This window comes from Garra rufa, chromosome 4 (genome assembly GCF_049309525.1).
Source record: "Garra rufa chromosome 4, GarRuf1.0, whole genome shotgun sequence".
NCBI classification, from domain to species: domain Eukaryota; kingdom Metazoa; phylum Chordata; class Actinopteri; order Cypriniformes; family Cyprinidae; genus Garra; species Garra rufa.
The window spans coordinates 59,602,420-59,618,476 of record NC_133364.1 but is presented as its reverse complement, the minus strand read 5'-3'; positions in this window follow the sequence as shown (position 1 = coordinate 59,618,476).

Genomic DNA, 16,057 nt, shown 5'->3' with positions numbered 1-16,057 from the left:
TCATGCTAGCGACTTGCTAGTCATGCTAAAATCATGCTAGCGACTTGCTAGTCATGCTAAAATAATGTTAAAATCATGCTAGCGACTTGCTAGTCATGCTAAAATAATGATAAAATCATGCTAGCGACTTGCTAGTCATGCTAAAATCATGCTAGCGACTTGCTAGTAATGCTAAAATCATGCTAGCGACTTGCTAGTAATGCTAAAATCAGGCTAGCGACTTGCTAGTCATGTTTAAAATCATGCTAGCGACTTGCTAGTCTTGCTAAAATCATGCTAGCGACTTGCTAGTCATGCTAAAATCATGCTAGCGACTTGCTAGTCATGCTAGAATCATGCTAGCGACTTTGCTAGTCATGCTAAAATAATGCTAAAATCATGCTAGCGACTTGCTAGTCGTGCTAAAATCATGCTAGCGACTTGCTTGTCGTGTTAAAATCATGCTAGCGACTTGCTAGACATGCTAAAATCATGCTTGCGACTCGCTAGTCATGTTAAAATCAAGCTACCGACTTGTTAGTCATGGTAAAATCATGCTAGCGTCTTGTTAGTCATGCTAAAAATCATGTTAGCGACTTGCTAGTCTTGCTTAAATAATGCTAGCGACTTGCTAGTCTTGCTAAAATCATGCTAGCGACTTGCTAGTCATGCTAATATCATGCTAGCGACTTGCTAGTCATGCTAGAATCATGCTAGCGACTTTGCTAGTCATGCTAAAATAATGCTAAAATCATGCTAGCGACTTGCTAGTCATGCTAAAATCATGCTAGCGACTTGCTAGTCATGCTAAAATAATGTTAAAATCATGCTAGCGACTTGCTAGTCATGCTAAAATAATGATAAAATCATGCTAGCGACTTGCTAGTCATGCTAAAATCATGCTAGCGACTTGCTAGTAATGCTAAAATCAGGCTAGCGACTTGCTAGTCATGTTTAAAATCATGCTAGCGACTTGCTAGTCTTGCTAAAATCATGCTAGCGACTTGCTAGTCATGCTAAAATCATGCTAGCGACTTGTTAGTCATGCTAGAATCATGCTAGCGACTTTGCTAGTCATGCTAAAATAATGCTAAAATCATGCTAGCGACTTGCTAGTCGTGCTAAAATCATGCTAGCGACTTGCTAGTCGTGTTAAAATCATGCTAGCGACTTGCTAGACATGCTAAAATCATGCTTGCGACTCGCTAGTCATGTTAAAATCAAGCTACCGATATGTTAGTCATGGTAAAATCATGCTAGCGACTTGCTAGTCATGCTAAAAATCATGTTAGCGACTTGCTAGTCTTGCTTAAATAATGCTAGCGACTTGCTAGTCTTGCTAAAATCATGCTAGCGACTTGCTAGTCATGCTAACATCATGCTAGCGACTTGCTAGTCATGCTAGAATCATGCTAGCGACTTTGCTAGTCATGCTAAAATAATGCTAAAATCATGCTAGCGACTTGCTAGTCATGCTAAAATAATGCCAGCGACTTGCTAGTCTTGCTAAAATAATGCTAGCGACTTGCTAGTCATGCTAATATCATGCTAGCGACTTGCTAGTCATGCTAGAATCATGCTAGCGACTTGCTAGTCATGCTAAAATCATGCTAGCGACTTGCTAGTCATGCTAAAATAATGCTAAAATCATGCTAGCGACTTGCTAGTCATGCTAAAATCATGCTAGCGACTTGCTAGTCATGTTAAAATCAGGCTAGCGACTTGCTAGTCATGTTTAAAATCATGCTAGCGACTTGCTAGTCATGCTAATATCATGCTAGCGACTTGCTAGTCATGCTACAATCATGCTAGTCATGCTAAAATAATGCTAAAATCATGCTAGCGTCTTGCTAGTCATGCTAAAATCATGCTAGCGACTTGCTAGTCGTGCTAAAATCATGCTAGCGACTTGCTAGTCGTGCTAAAATCATGCTAGCGACTTGCTAGTCATGCTAAAGTCATGCTAGTGACTTGCTAGTAACGCTAAAATCATGCTAGCGACTTGTTAGTCATGGTAAAATCATGCTAGCGACTTGCTAGTCATGCTAAAAATCATGTTAGCGACTTGCTAGTCTTGCTTAAATAATGCTAGCGACTTGCTAGTCTTGCTAAAACCATGCTAGCGACTTGCTAGTCATACTAATATCATACTAGCGACTTGCTAGTCATGCTAGAATCATGCTAGCGACTTTGCTAGTCATGTTAAAATAATGCTAAAATCATGCTAACGACTTGCTAGTCGTGCTAAAATCATGCTAGCGACTTGCTAGTCGTGCTAAAATCATGCTAGCGACTTGTTAGTCATGCTAAAATCATGCTAGCGACTTGCTAGTCTTGCTAAAATCATGCTAGCGACTTGCTAGTCATGCTAAAATCATGCTAGCGACTTGCTAGTCATGCTAGAATCATGCTAGCGACTTTGCTAGTCATGCTAAAATAATGCTAAAATCATGCTAGCGACTTGCTAGTCGTGCTAAAATCATGCTAGCGACTTGCTAGTCGTGTTAAAATCATGCTAGCGACTTGCTAGACATGCTAAAATCATGCTTGCGACTCGCTAGTCATGTTAAAATCAAGCTACCGACTTGTTAGTCATGGTAAAATCATGCTAGCGTCTTGCTAGTCATGCTAAAAATCATGTTAGCGACTTGCTAGTCTTGCTTAAATAATGCTAGCGACTTGCTAGTCTTGCTAAAATCATGCTAGCGACTTGCTAGTCATGCTAATATCATGCTAGCGACTTGCTAGTCATGCTAGAATCATGCTAGCGACTTTGCTAGTCATGCTAAAATAATGCTAAAATCATGCTAGCGACTTGCTAGTCATGCTAAAATCATGCTAGCGACTTGCTAGTCATGCTAAAATAATGTTAAAATCATGCTAGCGACTTGCTAGTCATGCTAAAATAATGATAAAATCATGCTAGCGACTTGCTAGTCTTGCTAAAATCATGCTAGCGACTTGCTAGTCATGCTAAAATCATGCTTGCTAGTCATGTTTAAAATCATGCTAGCGACTTGCTAGTCTTGCTAAAATCATGCTAGCGACTTGCTAGTCATGCTAAAATCATGCTAGCGACTTGCTAGTCACGCTAGAATCATGCTAGCGACTTTGCTAGTCATGCTAAAATAATGCTAAAATCATGCTAGCGACTTGCTAGTCGTGCTAAAATCATGCTAGCGACTTGCTAGTCGTGTTAAAATCATGCTAGCGACTTGTTAGACATGCTAAAATCATGCTTGCGACTCGCTAGTCATGTTAAAATCAAGCTACCGACTTGTTAGTCATGGTAAAATCATGCTAGCGACTTGCTAGTCATGCTAAAAATCATGTTAGCGACTTGCTAGTCTTGCTTAAATAATGCTAGCGACTTGCTAGTCTTGCTAAAATCATGCTAGCGACTTGCTAGTCATGCTAAAATCATGCTAGCGACTTGCTAGTCATGCTAAAATAATGCCAGCGACTTGCTAGTCTTGCTAAAATAATGCTAGCGACTTGCTAGTCATGCTAATATCATGCTAGCGACTTGCTAGTCATGCTAGAATCATGCTAGCGACTTGCTAGTCATGCTAAAATCATGCTAGCGACTTGCTAGTCATGCTAAAATAATGCTAAAATCATGCTAGCGACTTGCTAGTCATGCTAAAATCATGCTAGCGACTTGCTAGTCATGTTAAAATCAGGCTAGCGACTTGCTAGTCATGTTTAAAATCATGCTAGCGACTTGCTAGTCATGCTAATATCATGCTAGCGACTTGCTAGTCATGCTACAATCATGCTAGTCATGCTAAAATCATGCTAAAATCATGCTAGCGTCTTGCTAGTCATGCTAAAATCATGCTAGCGACTTGCTAGTCGTGCTAAAATCATGCTAGCGACTTGCTAGTCGTGCTAAAATCATGCTAGCGACTTGCTAGTCATGCTAAAGTCATGCTAGTGACTTGCTAGTAACGCTAAAATCATGCTAGCGACTTGTTAGTCATGGTAAAATCATGCTAGCGACTTGCTAGTCATGCTAAAAATCATGTTAGCGACTTGCTAGTCTTGCTTAAATAATGCTAACGACTTGCTAGTCTTGCTAAAACCATGCTAGCGACTTGCTAGTCATACTAATATCATACTAGCGACTTGCTAGTCATGCTAGAATCATGCTAGCGACTTTGCTAGTCATGTTAAAATAATGCTAAAATCATGCTAACAACTTGCTAGTCGTGCTAAAATCATGCTAGCGACTTGCTAGTCGTGCTAAAATCATGCTAGCGACTTGTTAGTCATGCTAAAATCATGCTAGCGACTTGCTAGTCTTGCTAAAATCATGCTAGCGACTTGCTAGTCATGCTAAAATCATGCTAGCGACTTGCTAGTCATGCTAGAATCATGCTAGCGACTTTGCTAGTCATGCTAAAATAATGCTAAAATCATGCTAGCGACTTGCTAGTCGTGCTAAAATCATGCTAGCGACTTGCTAGTCGTGTTAAAATCATGCTAGCGACTTGCTAGACATGCTAAAATCATGCTTGCGACTCGCTAGTCATGTTAAAATCAAGCTACCGACTTGTTAGTCATGGTAAAATCATGGTAGCGTCTTGCTAGTCATGCTAAAAATCATGTTAGCGACTTGCTAGTCTTGCTTAAATAATGCTAGCGACTTGCTAGTCTTGCTAAAATCATGCTAGCGACTTGCTAGTCATGCTAATATCATGCTAGCGACTTGCTAGTCATGCTAGAATCATGCTAGCGACTTTGCTAGTCATGCTAAAATAATGCTAAAATCATGCTAGCGACTTGCTAGTCATGCTAAAATCATGCTAGCGACTTTTCTAGTCATGCTAAAATAATGTTAAAATCATGCTAGCGACTTGCTAGTCATGCTAAAATAATGATAAAATCATGCTAGCGACTAGCTAGTCTTGCTAAAATCATGCTAAAATCATGCTAGCGACTTGCTAGTCATGCTAAAATCATGCTTGCTAGTCATGTTTAAAATCATGCTAGCGACTTGCTAGTCTTGCTAAAATCATGCTAGCGACTTGCTAGTCATGCTAAAATCATGCTAGCGACTTGCTAGTCATGCTAGAATCATGCTAGCGACTTTGCTAGTAATGCTAAAATAATGCTAAAATCATGCTAGCGACTTGCTAGTCGTGCAAAAATCATGCTAGCGACTTGCTAGTCATGCTAAAATAATGTTAAAATCATGCTAGCGACTTGCTAGTCATGCTAAAATAATGATAAAATCATGCTAGCGACTTGCTAGTCATGCTAAAATCATGCTAGCGACTTGCTAGTAATGCTAAAATCATGCTAGCGACTTGCTAGTAATGCTAAAATCAGGCTAGCGACTTGCTAGTCATGTTTAAAATCATGCTAGCGACTTGCTAGTCTTGCTAAAATCATGCTAGCGACTTGCTAGTCATGCTAAAATCATGCTAGCGACTTGCTAGTCATGCTACAATCATGCTAGCGACTTTGCTAGTCATGCTAAAATAATGCTAAAATCATGCTAGCGACTTGCTAGTCGTGCTAAAATCATGCTAGCGACTTGCTAGTCGTGTTAAAATCATGCTAGCGACTTGCTAGACATGCTAAAATCATGCTTGCGACTCGCTAGTCATGTTAAAATCAAGCTACCGACTTGTTAGTCATGGTAAAATCATGCTAGCGTCTTGCTAGTCATGCTAAAAATCATGTTAGCGACTTGCTAGTCTTGCTTAAATAATGCTAGCGACTTGCTAGTCTTGCTAAAATCATGCTAGCGACTTGCTAGTCATGCTAATATCATGCTAGCGACTTGCTAGTCATGCTAGAATCATGCTAGCGACTTTGCTAGTCATGCTAAAATAATGCTAAAATCATGCTAGCGACTTGCTAGTCATGCTAAAATCATGCTAGCGACTTGCTAGTCATGCTAAAATAATGTTAAAATCATGCTAGCGACTTGCTAGTCATGCTAAAATAATGATAAAATCATGCTAGCGACTTGCTAGTCATGCTAAAATCATGCTAGCGACTTGCTAGTAATGCTAAAATCAGGCTAGCGACTTGCTAGTCATGTTTAAAATCATGCTAGCGACTTGCTAGTCTTGCTAAAATCATGCTAGCGACTTGCTAGTCATGCTAAAATCATGCTAGCGACTTGCTAGTCATGCTAGAATCATGCTAGCGACTTTGCTAGTCATGCTAAAATAATGCTAAAATCATGCTAGCGACTTGCTAGTCGTGCTAAAATCATGCTAGCGACTTGCTAGTCGTGTTAAAATCATGCTAGCGACTTGCTAGACAAGCTAAAATCATGCTTGCGACTCGCTAGTCATGTTAAAATCAAGCTACCGACTTGTTAGTCATGGTAAAATCATGCTAGCGACTTGCTAGTCATGCTAAAAATCATGTTAGCGACTTGCTAGTCTTGCTTAAATAATGCTAGCGACTTGCTAGTCTTGCTAAAATCATGCTAGCGACTTGCTAGTCATGCTAACATCATGCTAGCGACTTGCTAGTCATGCTAGAATCATGCTAAAATCATGCTAGCGACTTGCTAGTCATGCTAAAATCATGCTAGCGACTTGCTAGTCATGCTAAAATAATGTTAAAATCATGCTAGCGACTTGCTAGTCATGCTAAAATAATGATAAAATCATGCTAGCGACTTGCTAGTCATGCTAAAATCATGCTAGCGACTTGCTAGTAATGCTAAAATCAGGCTAGCGACTTGCTAGTCATGTTTAAAATCATGCTAGCGACTTGCTAGTCTTGCTAAAATCATGCTAGCGACTTGCTAGTCATGCTAAAATCATGCTAGCGACTTGCTAGTCATGCTAGAATCATGCTAGCGACTTTGCTAGTCATGCTAAAATAATGCTAAAATCATGCTAGCGACTTGCTAGTCGTGCTAAAATCATGCTAGCGACTTGCTAGTCGTGTTAAAATCATGCTAGCGACTTGCTAGACATGCTAAAATCATGCTTGCGACTCGCTAGTCATGTTAAAATCAAGCTACCGACTTGTTAGTCATGGTAAAATCATGCTAGCGACTTGCTAGTCATGCTAAAAATCATGTTAGCGACTTGCTAGTCTTGCTTAAATAATGCTAGCGACTTGCTAGTCTTGCTAAAATCATGCTAGCGACTTGCTAGTCATGCTAACATCATGCTAGAGACTTGCTAGTCATGCTAGAATCATGCTAGCGACTTTGCTAGTCATGCTAAAATAATGCTAAAATCATGCTAGCGACTTGCTAGTCATGCTAAAATAATGCCAGCGACTTGCTAGTCTTGCTAAAATAATGCTAGCGACTTGCTAGTCATGCTAATATCATGCTAGCGACTTGCTAGTCATGCTAGAATCATGCTAGCGACTTGCTAGTCATGCTAAAATCATGCTAGCGACTTGCTAGTCATGCTAAAATAATGCTAAAATCATGCTAGCGACTTGCTAGTCATGCTAAAATCATGCTAGCGACTTGCTAGTCATGTTAAAATCAGGCTAGCGACTTGCTAGTCATGTTTAAAATCATGCTAGCGACTTGCTAGTCATGCTAATATCATGCTAGCGACTTGCTAGTCATGCTACAATCATGCTAGTCATGCTAAAATAATGCTAAAATCATGCTAGCGTCTTGCTAGTCATGCTAAAATCATGCTAGCGACTTGCTAGTCGTGCTAAAATCATGCTAGCGACTTGCTAGTCGTGCTAAAATCATGCTAGCGACTTGCTAGTCATGCTAAAGTCATGCTAGTGACTTGCTAGTAACGCTAAAATCATGCTAGCGACTTGTTAGTCATGGTAAAATCATGCTAGCGACTTGCTAGTCATGCTAAAAATCATGTTAGCGACTTGCTAGTCTTGCTTAAATAATGCTAGCGACTTGCTAGTCTTGCTAAAACCATGCTAGCGACTTGCTAGTCATACTAATATCATACTAGCGACTTGCTAGTCATGCTAGAATCATGCTAGCGACTTTGCTAGTCATGTTAAAATAATGCTAAAATCATGCTAACGACTTGCTAGTCGTGCTAAAATCATGCTAGCGACTTGCTAGTCGTGCTAAAATCATGCTGGCGACTTGTTAGTCATGCTAAAATCATGCTAGCGACTTGCTAGTCTTGCTAAAATCATGCTAGCGACTTGCTAGTCATGCTAAAATCATGCTAGCGACTTGCTAGTCATGCTAGAATCATGCTAGTGACTTTGCTAGTCATGCTAAAATAATGCTAAAATCATGCTAGCGACTTGCTAGTCGTGCTAAAATCATGCTAGCGACTTGCTAGTCGTGTTAAAATCATGCTAGCGACTTGCTAGACATGCTAAAATCATGCTTGCGACTCGCTAGTCATGTTAAAATCAAGCTACCGACTTGTTAGTCATGGTAAAATCATGGTAGCGTCTTGCTAGTCATGCTAAAAATCATGTTAGCGACTTGCTAGTCTTGCTTAAATAATGCTAGCGACTTGCTAGTCTTGCTAAAATCATGCTAGCGACTTGCTAGTCATGCTAATATCATGCTAGCGACTTGCTAGTCATGCTAGAATCATGCTAGCGACTTTGCTAGTCATGCTAAAATAATGCTAAAATCATGCTAGCGACTTGCTAGTCATGCTAAAATCATGCTAGCGACTTGCTAGTCATGCTAAAATAATGTTAAAATCATGCTAGCGACTTGCTAGTCATGCTAAAATAATGATAAAATCATGCTAGCGACTTGCTAGTCTTGCTAAAATCATGCTAAAATCATGCTAGCGACTTGCTAGTCATGCTAAAATCATGCTTGCTAGTCATGTTTAAAATCATGCTAGCGACTTGCTAGTCTTGCTAAAATCATGCTAGCGACTTGCTAGTCATGCTAAAATCATGCTAGCGACTTGCTAGTCATGCTAGAATCATGCTAGCGACTTTGCTAGTCATGCTAAAATAATGCTAAAATCATGCTAGCGACTTGCTAGTCGTGCTAAAATCATGCTAGCGACTTGCTAGTCATGCTAAAATAATGTTAAAATCATGCTAGCGACTTGCTAGTCATGCTAAAATAATGATAAAATCATGCTAGCGACTTGCTAGTCATGCTAAAATCATGCTAGCGACTTGCTAGTAATGCTAAAATCATGCTAGCGACTTGCTAGTAATGCTAAAATCAGGCTAGCGACTTGCTAGTCATGTTTAAAATCATGCTAGCGACTTGCTAGTCTTGCTAAAATCATGCTAGCGACTTGCTAGTCTTGCTAAAATCATGCTAGCGACTTGCTAGTCATGCTAGAATCATGCTAGCGACTTTGCTAGTCATGCTAAAATAATGCTAAAATCATGCTAGCGACTTGCTAGTCGTGCTAAAATCATGCTAGCGACTTGCTAGTCGTGTTAAAATCATGCTAGCGACTTGCTAGACATGCTAAAATCATGCTTGCGACTCGCTAGTCATGTTAAAATCAAGCTACCGACTTGTTAGTCATGGTAAAATCATGCTAGCGTCTTGCTAGTCATGCTAAAAATCATGTTAGCGACTTGCTAGTCTTGCTTAAATAATGCTAGCGACTTGCTAGTCTTGCTAAAATCATGCTAGCGACTTGCTAGTCATGCTAATATCATGCTAGCGACTTGCTAGTCATGCTAGAATCATGCTAGCGACTTTGCTAGTCATGCTAAAATAATGCTAAAATCATGCTAGCGACTTGCTAGTCATGCTAAAATCATGCTAGCGACTTGCTAGTCATGCTAAAATAATGTTAAAATCATGCTAGCGACTTGCTAGTCATGCTAAAATAATGATAAAATCATGCTAGCGACTTGCTAGTCATGCTAAAATCATGCTAGCGACTTGCTAGTAATGCTAAAATCAGGCTAGCGACTTGCTAGTCATGTTTAAAATCATGCTAGCGACTTGCTAGTCTTGCTAAAATCATGCTAGCGACTTGCTAGTCATGCTAAAATCATGCTAGCGACTTGCTAGTCATGCTAGAATCATGCTAGCGACTTTGCTAGTCATGCTAAAATAATGCTAAAATCATGCTAGCGACTTGCTAGTCGTGCTAAAATCATGCTAGCGACTTGCTAGTCGTGTTAAAATCATGCTAGCGACTTGCTAGACATGCTAAAATCATGCTTGCGACTCGCTAGTCATGTTAAAATCAAGCTACCGATTTGTTAGTCATGGTAAAATCATGCTAGCGACTTGCTAGTCATGCTAAAAATCATGTTAGCGACTTGCTAGTCTTGCTTAAATAATGCTAGCGACTTGCTAGTCTTGCTAAAATCATGCTAGCGACTTGCTAGTCATGCTAACATCATGCTAGCGACTTGCTAGTCATGCTAGAATCATGCTAGCGACTTTGCTAGTCATGCTAAAATAATGCTAAAATCATGCTAGCGACTTGCTAGTCATGCTAAAATAATGCCAGCGACTTGCTAGTCTTGCTAAAATAATGCTAGCGACTTGCTAGTCATGCTAAAATCATGCTAGCGACTTGCTAGTCATGTTAAAATCAGGCTAGCGACTTGCTAGTCATGTTTAAAATCATGCTAGCGACTTGCTAGTCATGCTAATATCATGCTAGCGACTTGCTAGTCATGCTACAATCATGCTAGTCATGCTAAAATAATGCTAAAATCATGCTAGCGTCTTGCTAGTCATGCTAAAATCATGCTAGCGACTTGCTAGTCGTGCTAAAATCATGCTAGCGACTTGCTAGTCGTGCTAAAATCATGCTAGCGACTTGCTAGTCATGCTAAAGTCATGCTAGTGACTTGCTAGTAACGCTAAAATCATGCTAGCGACTTGTTAGTCATGGTAAAATCATGCTAGCGACTTGCTAGTCATGCTAAAAATCATGTTAGCGACTTGCTAGTCTTGCTTAAATAATGCTAGCGACTTGCTAGTCTTGCTAAAACCATGCTAGCGACTTGCTAGTCATACTAATATCATACTAGCGACTTGCTAGTCATGCTAGAATCATGCTAGCGACTTTGCTAGTCATGTTAAAATAATGCTAAAATCATGCTAACGACTTGCTAGTCGTGCTAAAATCATGCTAGCGACTTGCTAGTCGTGCTAAAATCATGCTAGCGACTTGTTAGTCATGCTAAAATCATGCTAGCGACTTGCTAGTCTTGCTAAAATCATGCTAGCGACTTGCTAGTCATGCTAAAATCATGCTAGCGACTTGCTAGTCATGCTAGAATCATGCTAGCGACTTTGCTAGTCATGCTAAAATAATGCTAAAATCATGCTAGCGACTTGCTAGTCGTGCTAAAATCATGCTAACGACTTGCTAGTCGTGTTAAAATCATGCTAGCGACTTGCTAGACATGCTAAAATCATGCTTGCGACTCGCTAGTCATGTTAAAATCAAGCTACCGACTTGTTAGTCATGGTAAAATAATGCTAGCGTCTTGCTAGTCATGCTAAAAATCATGTTAGCGACTTGCTAGTCTTGCTTAAATAATGCTAGCGACTTGCTAGTCTTGCTAAAATCATGCTAGCGACTTGCTAGTCATGCTAATATCATGCTAGCGACTTGCTAGTCATGCTAGAATCATGCTAGCGACTTTGCTAGTCATGCTAAAATAATGCTAAAATCATGCTAGCGACTTGCTAGTCATGCTAAAATCATGCTAGCGACTTGCTAGTCATGCTAAAATAATGTTAAAATCATGCTAGCGACTTGCTAGTCATGCTAAAATAATGATAAAATCATGCTAGCGACTTGCTAGTCTTGCTAAAATCATGCTAGCGACTTGCTAGTAATGCTAAAATCATGCTTGCTAGTCATGTTTAAAATCATGCTAGCGACTTGCTAGTCTTGCTAAAATCATGCTAGCGACTTGCTAGTCATGCTAAAATCATGCTAGCGACTTGCTAGTCACGCTAGAATCATGCTAGCGACTTTGCTAGTCATGCTAAAATAATGCTAAAATCATGCTAGCGACTTGCTAGTCGTGCTAAAATCATGCTAGCGACTTGCTAGTCGTGTTAAAATCATGCTAGCGACTTGCTAGACATGCTAGAATCATGCTTGCGACTCGCTAGTCATGTTAAAATCAAGCTACCGACTTGTTAGTCATGGTAAAATCATGCTAGCGACTTGCTAGTCATGCTAAAAATCATGTTAGCGACTTGCTAGTCTTGCTTAAATAATGCTAGCGACTTGCTAGTCTTGCTAAAATCATGCTAGCGACTTGCTAGTCATGCTAAAATCATGCTAGCGACTTGCTAGTCATGCTAAAATAATGCCAGCGACTTGCTAGTCTTGCTAAAATAATGCTAGCGACTTGCTAGTCATGCTAATATCATGCTAGCGACTTGCTAGTCATGCTAGAATCATGCTAGCGACTTGCTAGTCATGCTAAAATCATGCTAGCGACTTGCTAGTCATGCTAAAATAATGCTAAAATCATGCTAGCGACTTGCTAGTCATGCTAAAATCATGCTAGCGACTTGCTAGTCATGTTAAAATCAGGCTAGCGACTTGCTAGTCATGTTTAAAATCATGCTAGCGACTTGCTAGTCATGCTAATATCATGCTAGCGACTTGCTAGTCATGCTACAATCATGCTAGTCATGCTAAAATAATGCTAAAATCATGCTAGCGTCTTGCTAGTCATGCTAAAATCATGCTAGCGACTTGCTAGTCGTGCTAAAATCATGCTAGCGACTTGCTAGTCGTGCTAAAATCATGCTAGCGACTTGCTAGTCATGCTAAAATCATGCTAGTGACTTGCTAGTAACGCTAAAATCATGCTAGCGACTTGTTAGTCATGGTAAAATCATGCTAGCGACTTGCTAGTCATGCTAAAAATCATGTTAGCGACTTGCTAGTCTTGCTTAAATAATGCTAGCGACTTGCTAGTCTTGCTAAAACCATGCTAGCGACTTGCTAGTCATACTAATATCATACTAGCGACTTGCTAGTCATGCTAGAATCATGCTAGCGACTTTGCTAGTCATGTTAAAATAATGCTAAAATCATGCTAACGACTTGCTAGTCGTGCTAAAATCATGCTAGCGACTTGCTAGTCGTGTTAAAATCATGCTAGCGACTTGCTAGACATGCTAAAATCATGCTTGCGACTCGCTAGTCATGTTAAAATCAAGCTACCGACTTGTTAGTCATGGTAAAATCATGCTAGCGTCTTGCTAGTCATGCTAAAAATCATGTTAGCGACTTGCTAGTCTTGCTTAAATAATGCTAGCGACTTGCTAGTCTTGCTAAAATCATGCTAGCGACTTGCTAGTCATGCTAATATCATGCTAGCGACTTGCTAGTCATGCTAGAATCATGCTAGCGACTTTGCTAGTCATGCTAAAATAATGCTAAAATCATGCTAGCGACTTGCTAGTCATGCTAAAATCATGCTAGCGACTTGCTAGTCATGCTAAAATAATGTTAAAATCATGCTAGCGACTTGCTAGTCATGCTAAAATAATGATAAAATCATGCTAGCGACTTGCTAGTCTTGCTAAAATCATGCTAGCGACTTGCTAGTCATGCTAAAATCATGCTTGCTAGTCATGTTTAAAATCATGCTAGCGACTTGCTAGTCTTGCTAAAATCATGCTAGCGACTTGCTAGTCATGCTAAAATCATGCTAGCGACTTGCTAGTCATGCTAGAATCATGCTAGCGACTTTGCTAGTCATGCTAAAATAATGCTAAAATCATGCTAGCGACTTGCTAGTCGTGCTAAAATCATGCTAGCGACTTGCTAGTCGTGTTAAAATCATGCTAGCGACTTGCTAGACATGCTAAAATCATGCTTGCGACTCGCTAGTCATGTTAAAATCAAGCTACCGACTTGTTAGTCATGGTAAAATCATGCTAGCGACTTGCTAGTCATGCTAAAAATCATGTTAGCGACTTGCTAGTCTTGCTTAAATAATGCTAGCGACTTGCTAGTCTTGCTAAAATCATTCTAGCGACTTGCTAGTCATGCTAACATCATGCTAGCGACTTGCTAGTCATGCTAGAATCATGCTAGCGACTTTGCTAGTCATGCTAAAATAATGCTAAAATCATGCTAGCGACTTGCTAGTCATGCTAAAATAATGCCAGCGACTTGCTAGTCTTGCTAAAATAATGCTAGCGACTTGCTAGTCATGGTAATATCATGCTAGCGACTTGCTAGTCATGCTAGAATCATGCTAGCGACTTGCTAGTCATGCTAAAATCATGCTAGCGACTTGCTAGTCATGCTAAAATAATGCTAAAATCATGCTAGCGACTTGCTAGTCATGCTAAAATCATGCTAGCGACTTGCTAGTCATGTTAAAATCAGGCTAGCGACTTGCTAGTCATGTTTAAATCATGGTAGCGACTTGCTAGTCATGCTAATATCATGCTAGCGACTTGCTAGTCATGCTACAATCATGCTAGTCATGCTAAAATAATGCTAAAATCATGCTAGCGTCTTGCTAGTCATGCTAAAATCATGCTAGCGACTTGCTAGTCGTGCTAAAATCATGCTAGCGACTTGCTAGTCGTGCTAAAATCATGCTAGCGACTTGCTAGTCATGCTAAAGTCATGCTAGTGACTTGCTAGTAACGCTAAAATCATGCTAGCGACTTGTTAGTCATGGTAAAATCATGCTAGCGACTTGCTAGTCATGCTAAAAATCATGTTAGCGACTTGCTAGTCTTGCTTAAATAATGCTAGCGACTTGCTAGTCTTGCTAAAACCATGCTAGCGACTTGCTAGTCATACTAATATCATACTAGCGACTTGCTAGTCATGCTAGAATCATGCTAGCGACTTGCTAGTCATGCTAAAAATCATGTTAGCGACTCGCAAGTCTTGCTTAAATAATGCTAGCGACTTGCTAGTCTTGATAAAATCATGCTAGCGACTTGCTAGTCATGCTAGAATCATGTTAGCGACTTTGCTAGTCATGCTAAAACAATGCTAAAATCATGCTAGCGACTTGCTAGTCGTGCTAAAATCATGCTAGCGACTTGCTAGTCGTGTTAAAATCATGCTAGCGACTTGCTAGTCATGCTAAAAATCATGTTAGCGACTTGCTAGTCTTGCTTAAATAATGCTAGCGACTTGCTAGTCTTGCTAAAATCATGCTAGCGACTTGCTAGTCATGCTAATATCATGCTAGCGACTTTGCTAGTCATGCTAAAATAATGCTAAAATCATGCTAGCGACTTGCTAGTCGTGTTAAAATCATGCTAGCGACTTGATAGTAATGCTAAAATCATGCTAGCGACTTGTTAGTCATGCTAAAAATCATGTTAACGACTTGCAAGTCTTGCTTAAATAATGCTAGCAACCGCATAGCAACCACATAGCAACACCTTAGCAACCACCCTGGGTACCTTAGCAACAGCATAGCAACACCTTAGCATCTATTCACATTCAAACTATTTATATCTTCTAACTATTTATATCTATAAATCTATCTCTTTTCAAACTATTTATATCTATCTAGCCTATCTATCTTCAAACTTTATTAATCAAACTAAAACTATTTCAAACTGAAAACCTTTAAACTGTCTTTAAACTAAAAGCTTTTAAAACTACTTAAAACTTATTGGCTAGGCTTTCTCAAGCCAACTTAAAGTTTGCTAACAAACTTTTTATCTAGTTAAGTTGGCTTGGGAAAGCCAACTTACTGAAATCCTATTTAAACATTCTTCTTCTTCTTCTTCTTCTTCTTCTTATTTTTTTTACCGAAAAATTTTTAGACACCTACTCCTCCTAGACCGTTCAAGCTACATACTCCAAACTCGGGTCAGATCTTCATACTGTTCAGACTTAGATTGCTATATCTTTTCAGACTGTTTTGAGTTATTGTTTTCTTAAAAATTAATATTAAAAATCATAAAAAGGTCCCATAGACTTTCATTGACCAAAAGTCCATGTCTGTTTGAACTATGTTTAATGTAAACTGCTAGAAGCCATTGATACTCAATTAAGCTTTAAGCTATCTATCTATCTATCTATCTATCTATCTATCTATCTATCTATCTATCTATCTATCTATCTATCTTCAAACTTTATCTATCTATCTATCTATCTATCTATCTATCTATCTTCAAACCTTATCTATCTATCTATCTATCTATCTATCTATCTATCTATCTATCTAT